The sequence below is a fragment of the Rutidosis leptorrhynchoides genome, chromosome 2 (assembly GCF_046630445.1).
Source record: "Rutidosis leptorrhynchoides isolate AG116_Rl617_1_P2 chromosome 2, CSIRO_AGI_Rlap_v1, whole genome shotgun sequence".
In the NCBI taxonomy this organism is placed as follows: domain Eukaryota; kingdom Viridiplantae; phylum Streptophyta; class Magnoliopsida; order Asterales; family Asteraceae; genus Rutidosis; species Rutidosis leptorrhynchoides.
This window is the reverse complement of record NC_092334.1, coordinates 594,700,720-594,718,150: the sequence shown is the minus strand read 5'-3', so window position 1 is coordinate 594,718,150 and position 17,431 is coordinate 594,700,720. Positions and strand designations below refer to the sequence as shown.

Sequence of the window (17,431 nt, the reverse complement as noted above, 5' to 3'; positions counted from 1 at the left end):
ATTCTAAGATATTCTCGTATGTTCTATTATAAATATCCTCCATATTTCTGGCGATATTTTCACAACTATTCTTATCTTAGATCATTTATCTCTCTGTAATATCTGCAACATAAAAGAAATTGTGTTAGTTTCTAAATTCTGAAACCTTCGAGTTTAAAATATGAATGTTTTGAAGTAGTGTTGGGAACTGAAGCATGGATTAGTATAATATAATGACACTTGATCAACGTCATTATATTACAGTAAGTCATACTGAGTTTCTAATGAAGCATGATGATTCACAGTACCGTCATCATGTGCCATTTACACGACTCTTACATTCTATCTAATCTCTAAACATATCAAGAGAATATTTTTCTGGATGACTCGGTCTTCTCCAGGGTATTCTGGTAATTTAACAAATCAAAATCGTTCTATGACCATTTTCTTCTTAGAGCATTAGCTATGTTCATTCTGAATTTCATATCTATGAATTCCGGACCATTACTCGCTTGACTCGAAGTCGGGAAGAGAAAACGAAAGCATGAAGCTCCGAAAAAAATGAAGAATATAAACTTCGATAATAACCCTGAAATTACAAACCGTGTATATCAATGCAGATAGCAATATAGAGACACGGGTTAATTAGAAACACTATAAATACAAGAGTATAGTAGAAGTAAATAGATTCTTCTGGTGGTAGATGAAAAAGAAGAATGACAGATATAAAAGTTAGGAGTATATCCAGAATCAGGACTGGATGAAGCATATTGATGAATGCTTTAAAGTAAGAATCAAGGGAGAAAGAATAGAAGGTGTGAGTCGTGGAAAATAAGGAAACGAAGGGGTGAATTTATAGTGAAATATTCGACAGAACAATCGAAACAGATTATTGCATATAATCAAAGAAGATCCTGATTTCCTTAATCACCAAAGAACCAAATCTTATTACGTAAGATTCTCTTTAAATCCCTTAAATCCCGGAAATCAATCATAACTATGTCATCGGTTAAGACGAATATATTTTTCTCATCTCACTCTTTTACGATAGTCTCATTTATATTCTTCGCATAATCGAATCGTTTTATCTACATTACTCAATGATGATAAAACTCCATTATCACCTTATATTTGTCATGAAAACCTTCTTATTGTTATCCATAACAACCTCTATCAAATTTCGGGGACGAAATTTCTTTAACGGGTAGGTACTGTAATGACCCGGAATTTTCCAACCAAATTATACTTATGAGATTAATATTTACATAAATTAAACCATACCAACATGATAAGCAATCCAAATTGTTGAGACTTGTGTTTTTTTAAAGAGTTTTACACAACGTTTGACCGTCCAATATGACCGATGATATCACGAACTATATAACATACGATAATTATACGTTTGTGTATATATATGTATTTATATATATTTAACATGATCTAAGGATGGTTTAACATCTCATTGTGTACTAATGACAATGAGTTATAAGTATATTTTGAAACTACTAACTTAAGTTTTCAAAACGTTAACTATACGTAACATTCTTTGATATATATACTTATAATCTATAATGCTTATACATGTATCGTATATATAATGTATTTAATCACTTTTTAAGGACTTAAATACATAAAACAATATAAGTATATTCACAAAAGATAGCTATATTTGAATTCTCGTTCCGTTTCCTCAAGATTTCTATTCGTATATCTAGGCTATATGTACCCGTATCATACCCAGCTTCTATACGTATTTACTATTGGTATATACACATCAAATCAACATCCTAATCAACATTATTACTGCCCTAGATATGAGGTAACTATAATTTGTCAAGTAGTATGAATTATTAGTAAGAAAACAAAATTAGGAATCCTTTTCTTTCTTTATAAACTAAAAATGTTTTTATAAATGAACACTATTTCTTCACTCCATTTTCTCATAACTACACCCTCATTTCTCTCTCAAAATACTCCTAACTTCATACTTGATCATCTCCAAGCATTTTTCCCATCATTTAGCTTCAATTACAAGCCTTAAACACCATAAGAAAACTCTTTCAAGAACATATCAAAATAACCACCCATTTGAAGAAGTTTACTTCCAACCTTTTGATCTAACTCCACCACTCTTTGATTCCAAGATTATTTCTTATCTTTTGCAGTAACTTTGTCCAAGTAACTTGAGGTAGTAACCTTGTTCATAATCTTATTCAATTCATATTCATATAGCTATCTTATTTTGTGGTATAAAATTTTAACAACAAGAACATAGTTTGAATGATTTCAAACTTGTTCGCAAACTAAATAGATCCTTCTAACTTGACTTTTAAAATACTTCAAGACCTGTAATATATCATAATGATATGCTAACCTAACAAGATATAACTTGGTTTTACAAAGAACATCTTAAAAACTGAATCTACGTCGTCGGAGTGCAACAGGGGGCTGTTTTGGGTTGGATAATTAAAAAGAATCTTGAACTTTGAATTGGAAGTTTATGTTCTGGAAAAAATAATATTTCTTATGAATATGTTAACACATAAAAATTTCATGGTTTAACTCAAAGTGTAAGTATTTTTAGAAAAATGATCATTAAATGTTGTTTTTATGATGGAAAATGATCACTTTCATAAGTTTCACCAAAGTTTGACCTATAACCTATGATTTTGAATACAAACTAACGTATTTTCAGTTCATATTCTTAAAATTTGACTCGATCCAAGGAAGTGGCAAGTTGAACCAACAAAAACGGAGTTGTAATGAAGAAACTACGACTAAAACAAGATTGGGTATCCGAAGCTAGTTTAGCTACGAAAATATTTGGAGAAAAAGTAAATTAATCATATCTTTTCTAATTAATATGATATTTTATATATAATTACTTATGATTTGATTTTATATATTTTAGGACCACCCGTAAACAACACGAGAAGATTAATCATAAGACCTCATGATTGTACGCAACACGTCATTTGACAACACGGTACTTTATGTACGCAACACGTCATTTGACAACATGGTATCATGGGTCGAGATTAATTCTGATCAATACGAATACGATGGGGTCTTTATTTATTTTATTTAAGCAACTAATTGTGGACCACTAACATCGGACTGCTAACTACGGACTAAGAAAATATTAAAAGTATTAAAAGTATTAAAAGTATTAAAAGTATATATATATGTAACGATTACTTAAAAAGAAAATATGTTGATATATTATATATTTGGTTAGGTTCGTGATATCTATCGGAGACCAAGTCGAATTAAATACCTTCAAGGCAAAAGTGAGTTTCATTTGCTCCCTTTTTAATTGCTTTTGCAATATATATTTTTGGGCTGAGAATACATGCGTTGCTTTTATAAATGTTTACAAAATAGACACAAGTACTTAAAAATATATTCTACGTTGAGTTGTACCACTGGCATATTTCCCTGTAGCTTGGTAACTACTATTTACATGGGTATTGTAAACGCGAATCCTGTTGATAGATCTATCGGGCCTGACAACCCCAACCGGACTGGACGACCAGTATTCAACGGTTGCACAGTACTTCGTTTTGGTGACTACACTTGGTACGGTGTAGTGAGATTTCATAATAAAGGGAATATGCGACGTTGATTAAATGTTAAGTATGGTTACCAAGTGCTCAACCACTTAGAATGCTTTACATACACTTGCGAGTGTATTATGTTTATGATTATGAAATCTTGTGGTCTATTAACATATTGAAATGATTGTTATGATAAACCTATGAACTCACCAACCTTTTGGTTGACACTTTAAAGCATGTTTATTCTCAGGTACGAATTAAGTCTTCCGCTGTGCATTTGCTCAATATAAGGACATTACTTGGAGCCGATCATCGCAATGGGACCAAATGTTGATGACTTCATCCAGGTGGATTAGGACGGGTCCTTTTACCAAGTGACCAGGCCGACTATGGAGAGGCAGGATCCTTTTTGTCCCAATATAATTGGAGACTGTTCGGAAAATCCAACAACCAAGTTCGTGTAGAATTGTCTTTTTTAGACACCACTAAATGCTCGTGAATAAGTTTGATAGAGAGCAGTTTTGCCTGATACCAGTTCCCCGGCAGTGGCGCCAAAAACTAGACTCCCCCTTGATACGGCCGAAACGGACGGTTTTATTTGTGCGGTGTCGTCGGGCCGCAGCACGCCAGAATCAACCACCAAAGGGGTGGTGCTGTTTTAAATTTATATTTAGCGGGGCCTAAATCGTACTACTCCTTAGCATGAGTAAGGGAAGTATGACCTAGAGTCGTATTTTTGAGATATCAATAGAATCGAACCTATATTTAAGCCTAAGATAGTTATGAAGGAGTAGTGGTTACTTAATTTTGGGATTTTCTAATTTATAAGACAGATAAAGTAAATGCGATAAAATTCGTAATTCAGATAAGGTTTAAATGAGTGCATACTATGATTTCATCAGTTATTCTGCCAATATTATGGAATGCTGGCTCATAAATAGGCAGAGGCCTTGTATTCATTACACTGGTCCTAAACGCCCCTGTTATAAGACATGTCACTGGGTACTGACAGCAACTTCCCTTACCTCCGACGCCCGTGCAGTCTGACTACAGGCATGCACGTTCAGACGGCTCATCCAATTGAGCGACTCGGTTGGGTGACGTATTAACATTCCATAATGGTCTAAACTTTCTTAAGTATAATAGAATACATGGTTTACCATATCCGAGAGACGTGATGTGTTTCAATGCTTTCGTTAATGATTGGTTTTAAAAGATAGTTAGGCCCTTAAAAAGAGTTCAACCATAAAGAACACCATGGCCAAGTCAAGCTGACTTCCATGAACACGTTCGGTTATCCTAACGGTCCAATCCTTTATGTGTCTAATCAAACAGTTCCTTAATTAACTAAGAATCTCTCAAGCGGGGTGTAATGCATAAGACCGCGTTATGGTGCATTGTACTAATCAACACTGACCGGGTTCCATTGCCTTACTTAGCAGAGGTACAGCTTACAACAACCGCTATGCTTCAGCATGCACGTACGAAGTTTATATGCTTGGTGAATACACTAGCATGGTCTGGGACCGACAATGTACTAAGGGTCTAGTCAGATGTTTCACTACGAAAGAATCCTCAGTCAGAATCCAAAGCTTGATAGACTTACTACAACCGGTGTACCTCGGTTGATCTTACGTTGTATTTGATAGACTTCTCTTACCAAGGGGTGACACAAATAGTGTACTCTGAATTGGGGTTCGCCACTTCCCAATAACAGAGCCAATAACTACGTTCTATTAGTTGGAAAAGCGATTGAGTTTAAAGCATAATCGGAAAGCATTTCAACATTATACACAAACCATAACATTATTTTGGCATTATTACTGCTTACATCATAGCGTACACTAAAGATAACTACTCGCTAATCATGGCAACAATATCATAGAACATAATGACAGAAGACATTATATAAAGATAAGGGATAGAAGTACCAATAGATTAAATGAGTTCCGAATACAAAAGTGACAACTTCAAGACTCCAGACCGCTCCTAATACAATCTTCGGCATTCTTCTCCGGGTACTAGGTTTCTCGCATGGAGTTGAAGGCCTTGAGAGTATGACTAATATTGTACATGAGAGAGAAAGAAGTGAATTGAAGTGTGTGTTGGAATGAATGACAAAGACCCTTTAAATAAGCACAAAATTTGCCTGCAAACGGTTAGCAGGTCGTTTGGCAAGCCGTTTGCAGGGCCCGTTTGCTAAGGCAAGCCGTTTAACGAGGCCGTTTGATCTGGGCATTTGGCAGGTTGTTTGCCACATTGGCAGGCCGTTTGACAGGCCGTTTAGCAGCCCATTTGGCTTACTGATTCCCTGGATCGTAACTTGATTTCTTGTCTTTCACCGTTTTCGTTCTAGAATCTTCGTTTTAGCTCCGATTCTCTTGATTCTTTTTGCACCGTCTTCGTAATTACTTGTTCTTCAATTCTAACAGACAAAGTGAGTATTTTTCTGAAAAAGTTCGAATCTTTCTTGTTTTTGGGCCTTAATACCGGGGGAGAAAACGTGACCTTTTAGCCGATATCAAATATCCCACACTTAGACTTTACTTGTCCTCAAGCAAACTCTCATTTCCTTAAGAATCTTTTCAGAGTTTTTTTTCTAATAGCCTAAGCGGTTTGCTTTTATTATAAGAGCAAAAAGATAAGGTGAGTCATCTATGTTATGATTGAAACTATCTCTGCAAGCATGCGAGGAGGTTACATGACATAGGCTAGCTTTCACGGGTCACTCAAATCACACAAGTGTTTAGGGTTCCCTATAGATCTAAGAAATGAATTCACTCATAGCCAGTCATACTGCACCCATCATCATAGGCTTGATAAAGACTCAAATCCTTGCTGCTAATGCGAGAACGGTAGTAATCTTAGCTTCTGGGTCATTTGTCAATGATGGAAAAGGAATTTTGGAGTGGTAGTGAAGTTGTTTTTGAAGGGTGAGAAAAAAGGATAATGCAATCTTTATACAGACTTTTATTTGGATAGATAGGAGTGCTGAAGTGTTTGAGAAACACTTTTGAACTTTTCTTCATTTGATAATCATTTTCGGTCAAGTTTTCTTCGGCATTTCTCTTATTAAGTTCTGCTCCTTTTTCAGAACTTTGAAATATATATATATATATATATATATATATATATATATATATATATATATATATATATATATATATATATATATATATATATATATATATTTTTATTATTTTCCTTTTTTTGGAGATTTCATCTCCAAAAACTTTTTGCCGGTAAACTTTTTCAAGACCTTTGCCATGATACTTGAGAGGTTCATAACATCGGGTTTTCGGAAGGAATCTCATTTTTTGGATTTTTCGAGTAATAGTAAAGATGATGTGGGTGTGGTGGTGGAGTAGAAGTAGTGGATGTGCGAAAGGCTTATTTTTGACAAATGGCTAGCTTTTCTGATTATAACCGAATCACGTTTCGCTGTTCGAAAATGTAGATCTAAAGCAAGTTCTGATTCTGAGTACACACATCGGCACTCTCAACGGAAAATAGTAAAGCATTAAAAATGAATGCTAGTCTTATTTGGGGTGCCTCACCATAATCATTTTAGGTCGATAATGCCTTAGTCATGCAATGCTCTATTGGAGATTTGGTTCAACCTAACAAGATTTCCACCCAACTTAAGCCTTACTTTTATTGACAAACGTTTTAGGTTTTCAAAAATACTTTTTCGAAAAGGCTTTCTTTGCAAAAAATTTTGAAATTTGGCTTAAGGACTTGGAATCTTCGTAATGGGTTATTTTAATACAGTATAAAAAGATTATACCAACATCCCACACTTAGACGAACATTGTCCTCAATGTTCCTAGTGTATCCCACACTTAGGAGTTTTAGTTGAAGATTTAGGAGTATTTGTCTAGTGTTTTTAATTGGGTTGGAATCCCACACTTAGTGATAAGATAGGATGTGGCATAGTTTGAATCTTGAGCTAGTAGTGAAAAGAAAGAAATACCCCTAGCAGATGCGGCTGGTTTTCAATCCTTACGACTTTTATTGATTGGCTCATTTGTCATCCTTTATTCTTCTACTATACTTTATTACACGGGTTGCCTCCCGAGAAGCGCTTTTATTTAAGGTCGTTGGCTCGACCGTAGTGACGCTTTAAAAAGCAAACATTCCTCGCTAATGGTTGTAATCTTGGTCTTCTCGAGGGAATGTGAGTCTTGGCGGGTAAATCCTGACAAAGTATCAGACCAATAGTGGTAGAAGGTCCGGTACTTCTCTTGAAGATCTTCTGAAAGATAAGTAGTGCGCAGTTTTGGCTCTTGATAAGTCTTGAAGTCCGATGAGAATGTGATCCACGGCTCTGCTGGTTGACCCATGAATGTCAATCATAGAAGCAGTGCTGGTGGTGATTGTTTCTGATGGGATGCTCATTTTGGAGGTCTTCAAACAATGTTAGAAACTGTATCTTTAGAATTTCGAAGTCTTCGGAATGGTGATCTCCATAGTAAGAGTCTGTAGCTTTTTACAGATTTGTTAAAAGACGAAGCTGAAAAGAAGTGAATAGCAATCCTGACCCGAGCATTAATGTCACCGTCTTTGAGTATATCTCCCGACATCGAGCTTTAAATGTGAAACTAGGATCTGTGGATTCGTGGAAGATACGTAACATCTGCTTCGTAACATAGGTGGCAATGTTGACTCGATCTAGTTCAAGATGAGAGAACGGATTGTTTCGCCTTGCTTCCTCCATAACTGTGTCTCGTAACTCTTTGATAATCAGATCAGCATGGTGATCAATTGTTACGTAAATCACTAGCCTCTCTGGTGTGCTTTCGAAATTATCTCTTTCCAAGAGAGCGAAAAGGCTGTGAATATCCTCGATAATTTAAAAATCAGAGTGATAAGTCGGGTGTCCGGTGGAAAGATCCATGTGCTTCCGGATGAGAGTCAGTAGCGCTCGTTGGTTTGCTGAGAACGGAAGTGCAGATCCGGCTAAGGCGTTATAAACCTTAGAGTAAATGATCTTCTGATCTCGATAGAATCTTGTCTCAAGAATAGTGCGAACCACTGAATTATGCTCTCGTTACCTTTCTTCTTGGTAGATATGATCGTGAAGAGAATTGATAAAGTATTGAATGCGTTCTTCTAGGATTTCAACATCATTGTCTTCTCTTTGGAGATAGAGTTTGTGTTCTTCTCGGATAGCCAAAATTCTTTCCGTTAAGCGTAGCGTAAAATCAATTATTGTTTTACGGATGGATTCGTGAATATCTTCAAATTCATCAGTATCATTGATGAAGGTTATCATGTCTGCGTGTGTGGATATAACCGGAATCTGATCTGAAGAGGAGTCTGGCTCCCCTTGATCTGGTTCGGTTAGAGAGTCTGAGTTATTCAAAATGTCTTCATGTTGCTCTTCCTCGTCATCATCGGTATATTGTTCTTCTGAGGATGCGTCTGATGGATAGGTTTCTTCAGTATTCTGATTCTCCACTTTGTTACTTGCAGGATCAATTTCTATATCCTTAACCTCAGCCTTGTCAGTCTTCTTCTTGAAGCGAATGATTAAACTGTGATCTTCCGTCTCAAGCCTCATTAATTTTTCATGACGCTTAATGCTCAGAGCGGGTATTGTCGCAGTTTCTTTTACGTCTTCCATTGCTTCTTCCTCTTCAGATTCCTCCTCTTCCTCTATTTCTTCGCTGGGATCCTCTTCTTCCATTTCTAGGTCGTCTACAGGCTGTGATTCGACACCCATCTCGATATCATCGGCTGGTGGTGAAGACTAGTCATCGGAAGTGATCCGTCTGGTGGAAATAGCAAACATCTCTGCCTGTCCAGAAAGATCATTTGGTCGGTCAATTTTGAAGGTAACGCTCTCCCCATGTGATCGTAAGATCAAGGTTTGATTGTACACATCAATGACAGTCCTAGCCGTATTCATGAAAGGTCTTCCTAACACTACTGGTGTGTGCAGGTCTTCCTTGATATCCATTACTACGACATCCGTAGGATACAAGAATTTGTCGACTTTCACCAAGACGTTCTGAACTATGCCCTTAGGATATCGAATTGTGTGATCGGCAAGTTGGATTGTCATTTTAGTTGGTGACAAGTCTCCTAACTCTAATCTCTTGTAGAGAGAGTAGGGGATTAGGTTGATACTTGCTCCTAAATCTGCTAGCGCATGAATGGTTCCATATTGGTAGATTGAACACGGGAAAACGAATCGGCCCATATCTCCTAGCTTTGGTGGTAGAGAGTTTCTGCGTAATGCAGAGCATTCTTCACTCAGTGGAATTTTGTTAGAATCTAGTATCCTTTCCTTTGTAGAGAGAAGCCTTCGGATGTATCTCTTCTGGTTGGGCACTTTGGACATAATGTCCAGGAATCTTCTATCAAGTTTGAAGGAATCAAGCTTGGATGGTTCTTCATGTAGCCTTTCAGGATAGGGTACACGAACTGGAGTTTCAGGGGTCAGCTTCTGAGTATATGTCGATTTGTTCTTGAGCCTAGCTGACCTTCTCCGTGGTTCTTCTTCTGGGATTACGGAATCCATTTGCTTTGCTTCTTCTATGTGGGGATTTTGGATAGTATTACTTGGTAACCTTCCCTGCGGTCGGGTTTCAAGGCGTTGTGATAACTGTCCGAGCTGCGTCTCTAAACTTTTGAGCAGAGCCAATTGATTTCTCGTTAGTATCTCCGTCTGATCTTGTCTGGCTGCAGTTTTCTGATTTAGCTATTGTTATCCTTGAATGAACTGAGTCAACTGATCATCAGCTCCGAGAGTGGGGTTAGTTGCTTTTGTAATCTGGGTGGTAGGGGAATTTTTCTCGACTGGTGAACCAGTGAGTGGAAGTGGTTGATCGTAGGTCAATTGAGATTGTTGGGCTGGATAAGGTGGATAGCGATAGCGAAAAGGTTGATTGCTTCGTTGAAATTGATTAACCCTAGGTTGTTGATTGAATCCGGGATTTGGTGGACGAGCTGGGTATTGAACGTAACAGACTGAACCGTCAGGGTTTTCGTACTCAACTTAATATTCTTCAGTAGGTTACGGGTTGGTACAATTAACACAAACCTAAGCTTGGTTGACCTGCTGCGGCTATGTCTTCAATTCTCCGAGTTGTTTAGCAAGAGATTCCATCTTATCTGTGAGAGATTTGATGGCCTCCATTTGATTGTTAAGTGCAGAGAGTGGGGCAGATGATGAAGTTGTTTCACCACTGTTCCATTCATGATGATGCATTGTCATGTTCTCGAGTAATTCTCATGCTTCGTCTGCGTTTTGGTTCATCAGATTCCCTTGAGCTGTTGCATCGATCGTCGTCCTATGATTTACCGTAAGACCATTGTAGAAGGTACAGATTTGGGCTGACCGTTCTAGCTGGTGATTAGGGCATTTCTTCAGCAGGGTTTTGAATCGCTCTCATGCAGTGTAAAGAGATTCATCATAACTTTGTTTGAAGTTAATGATGTCATTCTTTAGTTTGTTTTGTTTAGAAGGAGGGAAATATTTGGTTAGGAATTTAGTAGCCATCTTCGTCCATGACGTGATGGAATCTTTTTTCAGTCCTTCGAACCAAGTTTGAGCATGATGAGTGAGAGAATAGGGAAACAAGTATAGCCGGACTATATCTTGTCCTATCCCTGGCTATTTGTAGGAGTTCGAAAGAGATATGAATTTATCAAGGTGAGAATTAGGATCGTCATTCGGTAATTCATGAAACTGACAGCTATTCTGGATGAGCTGGATGATGTGATGTTTTAACTCGAACGAGTGTCCTTGAATCTCTGGAAATCTGATCGGTCCTCCTCGACCTTCAATCGAGGGTTTGGTATTTTCTGCTAAAGTAACGCATAACGCCATTCGATTTCTGATTCGTGCTTCCTTGCGTGCTTTAGAGATTATTGCGTCTAGATCATGTACGAATAACAACGGCCCTGGTCTAGATCGGGTTTGGGTCATACACTTGGTATGCCTTTTTGTTTTTAATTTTTAGCAAATAAACTAAATTTCCAAAGTAATCTAAGGTAGGCTAACTAGTATAAGGTAGTCTAATCTAAAGTAGTCTTAGTATAAGGTAATCTAATTTAACTAACTAACTATCCTATGGTTGAATATGTTTTTGGTTCTGGCTACTGATTCCCTGGTATTTCGATAACAGAGCTTCGCACGAATTATTCAACAAACCAAGTGACCAGGCCGACTACGGAGAGGCAGGATCCTTTTGGTCCCAATATAATTGGAGACTATTCGGAAAATCTAACAACCAAGTCCGTGTATAATTGTCTGATACCAGTTTCCCGGCAGCGGCGCCAAAAACTAGACTCCCCCTTGATACGGCCGAAACGGGCGGTTTTATTTGTGTGGTGCCGTCGGACCGCAGCACGCCATAATCAACCACTAAGGGGGTGGTACTGTTTTAAATTTATATTTAGCGGGACCTAAATCGTACTACTCCTTAGCATGAGTAAGGGAAGTATGTCCTAGAGTCGTTTTTATGAGATATAAGTAGAATCGAACCTATATTTAAGCCTAAGATAGTTATGAAGGAGTAGTGGTTACTTAATTTTGGGATTTTCTAATTTATAAGACAGATAAAGTTAATGCGATAAAATTCGTAATTCAGCTAAGGTTAAAATGAGTGCATACTATGATTTCATCAGTTATTCTGCCGAGATTATGGAATGTTGGCTCATGAATAGGCAGAGGCCTTGTATTCATTACACTGGTCCTAAACGCCCCTGTCATAAGACATGTCACTGGGTACTGCGTTAGGGTTGAAGATTCTGAATAGACAGCAATGTCCCTTACCCCCGACGCCCGTGCAGTCTGACTACAGGCATACACGTTCAGACGGCTCATCCAATTGAGCGACTCGGTTGGGTGACGTATTATCATTCCACAATGGTCTAAACTTTCTTAAGCATAATAGAATACATGGTTTACCATATCCGAGAGACGTGATGTGTTTCAATGCTTTCGTTTATGATTGGTTTGAAAAGATAGTTAGGCCCTTAAAAAGAGTTCAACCATAAAGAACACCATGGCCAAGTCAAGCTGACTTCCATGAACACGTTCGGTTATCCTAACGGTCCAATCCTTTATGTGTCTAAACAAACAGTTCCTTAATTAACTAAGAATCTCTCAAGCGGGGTTCAATACTTGAGACCGCGTTATGGTGCAGTGTACTGATCAACACTGACCGGGTCCTTGGCCTTACTTAGCAGAGGTACAGCTTACAACAACCGCTGTGCTTCAGCATGCACGTACGAAATTTATATGCTTGGTGACTACTCAACAACCGCTGTGCTTCAGCATGCACGTACGAAACTTTTACCACTCAACTAATAGTAAGGTAACGTCTCTTTTGATCACATGCACAAATTTGGCAGCTTCGTGACTAAAGCTTTTTGGCATGCCCCTGCCAGTGACTGAGTTATCTGCATGGTGAATATTACAGACATACAAATAACAAATGAGCAATCACAACAATGGCGGAGCCAGTAGGGTGGCAGGGGATGCCCAGTCACCATCAATGATGGTAGTATGTATAACGTTGAACTGGAATTTTAAAACAAAAAAGTGAAGTTGCCGATTATTTATTTTGAGTTTCGGATCGAAAAAGTGGTGAGTATATTGACTTTTCGGGTTAGGTGGGAAGAGATTGTCTATTTTGTGATATATTTCAATTTAGATATCTTAACTACTATATTACATTACAATATATATTCAATTAGAAAACTATGAACAGCAAAAATGAAATTGAGCAAAATCATTGGACAATAAAATTTGAAACCCACTTGCAACCCTTTTACCTTTTTTAATTAGACAAAAAATGAAATTGAGCAAACTCATTGGACAATAAAATTTGAAACCCACTTGCAACCCTTTTACCTTTTTTAATTAGACAGATAAAAACGCTTTTAAAATATTTTAACAACTGCAACCATTCCTGAGTGGTTTACTACTGCAAATGTTGGGCTGCTGATCGTGAGTTCGAGCCTTGTCAACTTCTTTTTTTATATATATGATAAAAGGTGCCGCTGCAACGCGCGGTAACCAAAAGCTTGTTATATTTAATTTTAACCCCTTAAGTTTACAATTTACAATATATATTAAAACCCATCATCTAATCTAATCTAATCTATAATAAATACATACTATAATAAATACATACTTCGAATGAGAAATTAAAAAGTCAATATAACTTGCAAGGAATCTAATATTATAATTAATTATCTCTTAAATATAAATATAAATTTATAAATATATAAATATAATTTAATATATTAAAAAGCATTTATAAATCTATATTTTTCCTAACAAATTAGAATATTTTTTTGTTGTTTGAAATAGTTCAACTAAATTTATATCTGTAAAAACTTAATTTGAGGATTAGTATTTGTCAATAACTCATATATAATGTAGACATGTAAGTTTTTGTGTACATTCAAAAAATAGTTTTACTTTTCTTTTTAAATAATAAAACTTATAACATATACAGTAATATGTTACTTAATATATTATGTTACTATTTCACATTTGAGAATGTTGATGGAATAACAACATTTTTGTTTAATTTATATTTGTACATATTATTCAAGAAAATTCTATTCATCAATTTAAGGTGTAAACTTTTAAGATGAAAGTGTATAACCAGAAAATGACTATAGTGATTTCAGACGTTAATCTATGTGATTAAGCCACCCTCAATCATAATGTCTAGCTTCGCTATTGAATCACAATACTTGCAAACTTTTCCATTCACAAAACTTCTACTTTCTTCTGCTCCGAAAAAGGAAATTAACTCCAACTCGAGTTGTTGCAAAACAACATATTTGAATTGATATAGTAGCTTTTGGAGTGTTTATTGCTCCCTCGTCCATTATAATCACTACTTCCATTTCTTCTAAAGAACAAACCAGCATAACAATATATGTATAAATTCAAAATATAAACAAACCCATAGAAGAATCATGGTGTAAAAGATATGTTTAAGCATATAGACTCCTTCCTTATAAGGCAACATTAAGGCTGCTCGTGTTAGAACTGTAGATGCCCCGTTATTTTCCCCGTTAATCAAGTTTATTACGACCTCAGCTACAACAACCACTAAACCTGTAAAAAAAAATAAAGACAATAATCCACCATATAGACCTTGAAGAGAAGTAGCAGGTGACATCATGTCTTTGGAGTGTTTAAGCCTTCTTATCTTTTCTTCTTTTGCAGCCTTCTCATATACCATTCCATCATAGCTATCAGATCCGAATTTGATGGGGGCATTAAATACACATATAACGAGTATTGTCATTGCAATTGAATAGTGGTAGTGCTTGTAGTGAAATATAAATGAGTAAGCGTATAAAGAGCTGGATCTAATTTAACATGAGAGTAACATTTAAAGATTTAATGTCCAATAATGACGGTTAAAATGAAAGAGTATTTTGGTGAAACCTTTACCACATGGAGTTTTGCCTTTACGAGCATAAGTATTCATCAGAAAATGCAAGATAATTTAGTACATGTGAAGCGCAAATTATAAGTTTACCTTTTAAAAACCACATTCCATCCACATCCTTCGTAAGAGATAAACTACTTCAGAACCTGAAATAACAAACACAAAACACAATGTGTCAATTCTGATCATGGTTTGTCTTTAAAAATATCAATTCGGAAAATTCAATACATAAAGTATTCATATAAATACACTACTATTAATTAATGCTAATATAGTATAAATGTACAACGATGAAACAACATTACCTTGAAGATGATGATGTACGTTTCGAGAAACAACATCTTTGACAAGCTCCTTTTAACCCACTCTAAAAATCGTATGTTGTTCCCACCCTGCTGTTTCGCCCATCTTTCCACTGATCAACTCTAATCACTGTAATATATATATATATATATATATATATATATATATATATATATATATATATATATATATATATATATATATATATATATATATATATATATATATATATATATATATATATATATATATATATATATATCGGCTAATTAGTTAAAGAACGTGAGTTTCAAAAAGAGGAGACTCACATATTTGCAACTTAAACAAATCTTTGTCACTTTGTTACATATACAGGCTCAAACGAGTTAAATCATATCATATCATATCATGAGAATTTCATAATGATCTTCAAACACATTAAGGTTTGATGTTGAATAATGATATATGCAAAATGTTAGTTACAAAACCAGATTTTCAACAAATCAAAACTTGAATAATTTAACATCACTTGTTAAATTATTTACAAACACATGTTGACCACATATCTGCTAAACAAATTATGGCTAATGAAGAAGCAAAACCTCCAGAGATTAAAAAACGACGTCCATTGAAATGCATATGTTGATTTTTGGTCATCAAACCTTTCCAAAATAAGCAATAACATTAAAAACTGATTCTGAATTTTGATATTAAGTGTTAGGACTCAATTTATCGTTATAAAATGTATCGATTTGTAGCTAGGCCTTAATTGTAAAGGGAGTGGGTATTGTGTGTATAAATACCCATACACCCTCATTGTTAGGAGTTGATGCACCTAACCATGTTCAAGAGAGCAAGTGGAATATTCTAGTTAGAAAGCAATAACAATTTCAGTTTTACATCTCTCTCTCTCTAGAACCCCAAGCTTTCTCTCTCTAGTTCTAAGCATCATTCAAACAACAAATCGAAGCTATAATTCAGGTAATTACACGTGGTATCAGAGCAGAACAACTGCTGTTGATCGATCTATGCTTCTGATTCGTTGTTAAAATTCACAGATTCATGTGTTCTTAGGGTTTCAAGTCAAAGTTTGTCAAATTTAAGATCATCTGTGAGTTCTAGAGCTAATTAGATCAATCTGATTAGTGATTTAGGTTCTTAAACAATCATATAAGCTTCGTTAATCATAAAAACGGATTTACAATACACAGATCACACGAATTCATTGAGTCAAACTTTTCTGTGTTCTTCATAAAAGTCAAGCTGTTTTGGCGCGTTTTTGATTCTGTGATTTTCGATCAAATCTGAGGTTATAGAAAGTTTTCTGATCATCATTAGTTAGATTCTTAAAATTTACAGCGTTTAATTTGGTCAATTGATACGATTTTTGTCAAAAATTCAGTTTACAATAATTTTTGTCATAGATCAGATCATAACATCAATTTCTACATGTTTTAGGATCAAATCATGAATATTAAGTGTTAATCGCTTGTCTACTAACATTTTGCAATCAAAATCAAGTAATTTACCTTAGATTTGAGCATTTTAAGTCCACCGCCACCGTCAACCGCCGTGATTCTTCATCGGAAAACTCATAGTCGCCGGAATCTGCTTCTGATGTTCATCATCTTCATTCACACATACTCGTACGCCTGACCACACGTCTCTCCATCACTCGTCTGATTATCATACGATTTGTACGAATTACCCATCACTCGTCTGATCTTCATTCATGTGTAGCACTCGTATATTATCACTCGTATATAATCACTCGAGCACCCACTCGTGTGCTGTTATCATCACTCGTACGTGTCATCACTCGTGAATCACTCGTACACTTGATCTTGAAGAAAAAGCTGATTTGAAATATTAGGGTTCTTGTTTGTTGAATTGGGGAAGAACGTTATTGGGAAAGAAGTCACGTGATCAAAAGGCTGCAATATTTCTTAAACTAGTTTATCCATAAAAGATCAAAAAGTATATCAGGCCTATTATAAGATCAATTAGTTAGTCCATTTTTTTTTTTTTAAACTTGTTGAGTCCATTTTAAAACTAGTTGGCCCATTTTTTTTTTTTTTTTTTTTTTTTTTTTTGTAAGATCTAGTGGTATAAGTCCATTTAGATTTATCATAAATTGACTAGTGAAATTTTTAGGCTCAAATTTTTTTTAATTAGTTCCAC

At 35.7% G+C, this 17,431-nt stretch overlaps 1 long non-coding RNA gene across 1 annotated transcript; it reads right to left on the bottom strand.

The window, feature by feature from the left end:
• Positions 1 to 14,098: 14,098 nt before the first annotated feature.
• LOC139893362 (uncharacterized) lies at positions 14,099 to 17,169 on the bottom strand. The gene is made up of 3 exons (XR_011774497.1): positions 16,780 to 17,169; positions 15,274 to 15,400; positions 14,099 to 15,114 (listed from the first exon to the last, which is right to left on the bottom strand). It is a non-coding gene; the product is annotated as an uncharacterized lncRNA (long non-coding RNA).
• Between the last annotated feature and the right edge of the window lie 262 nt (positions 17,170 to 17,431).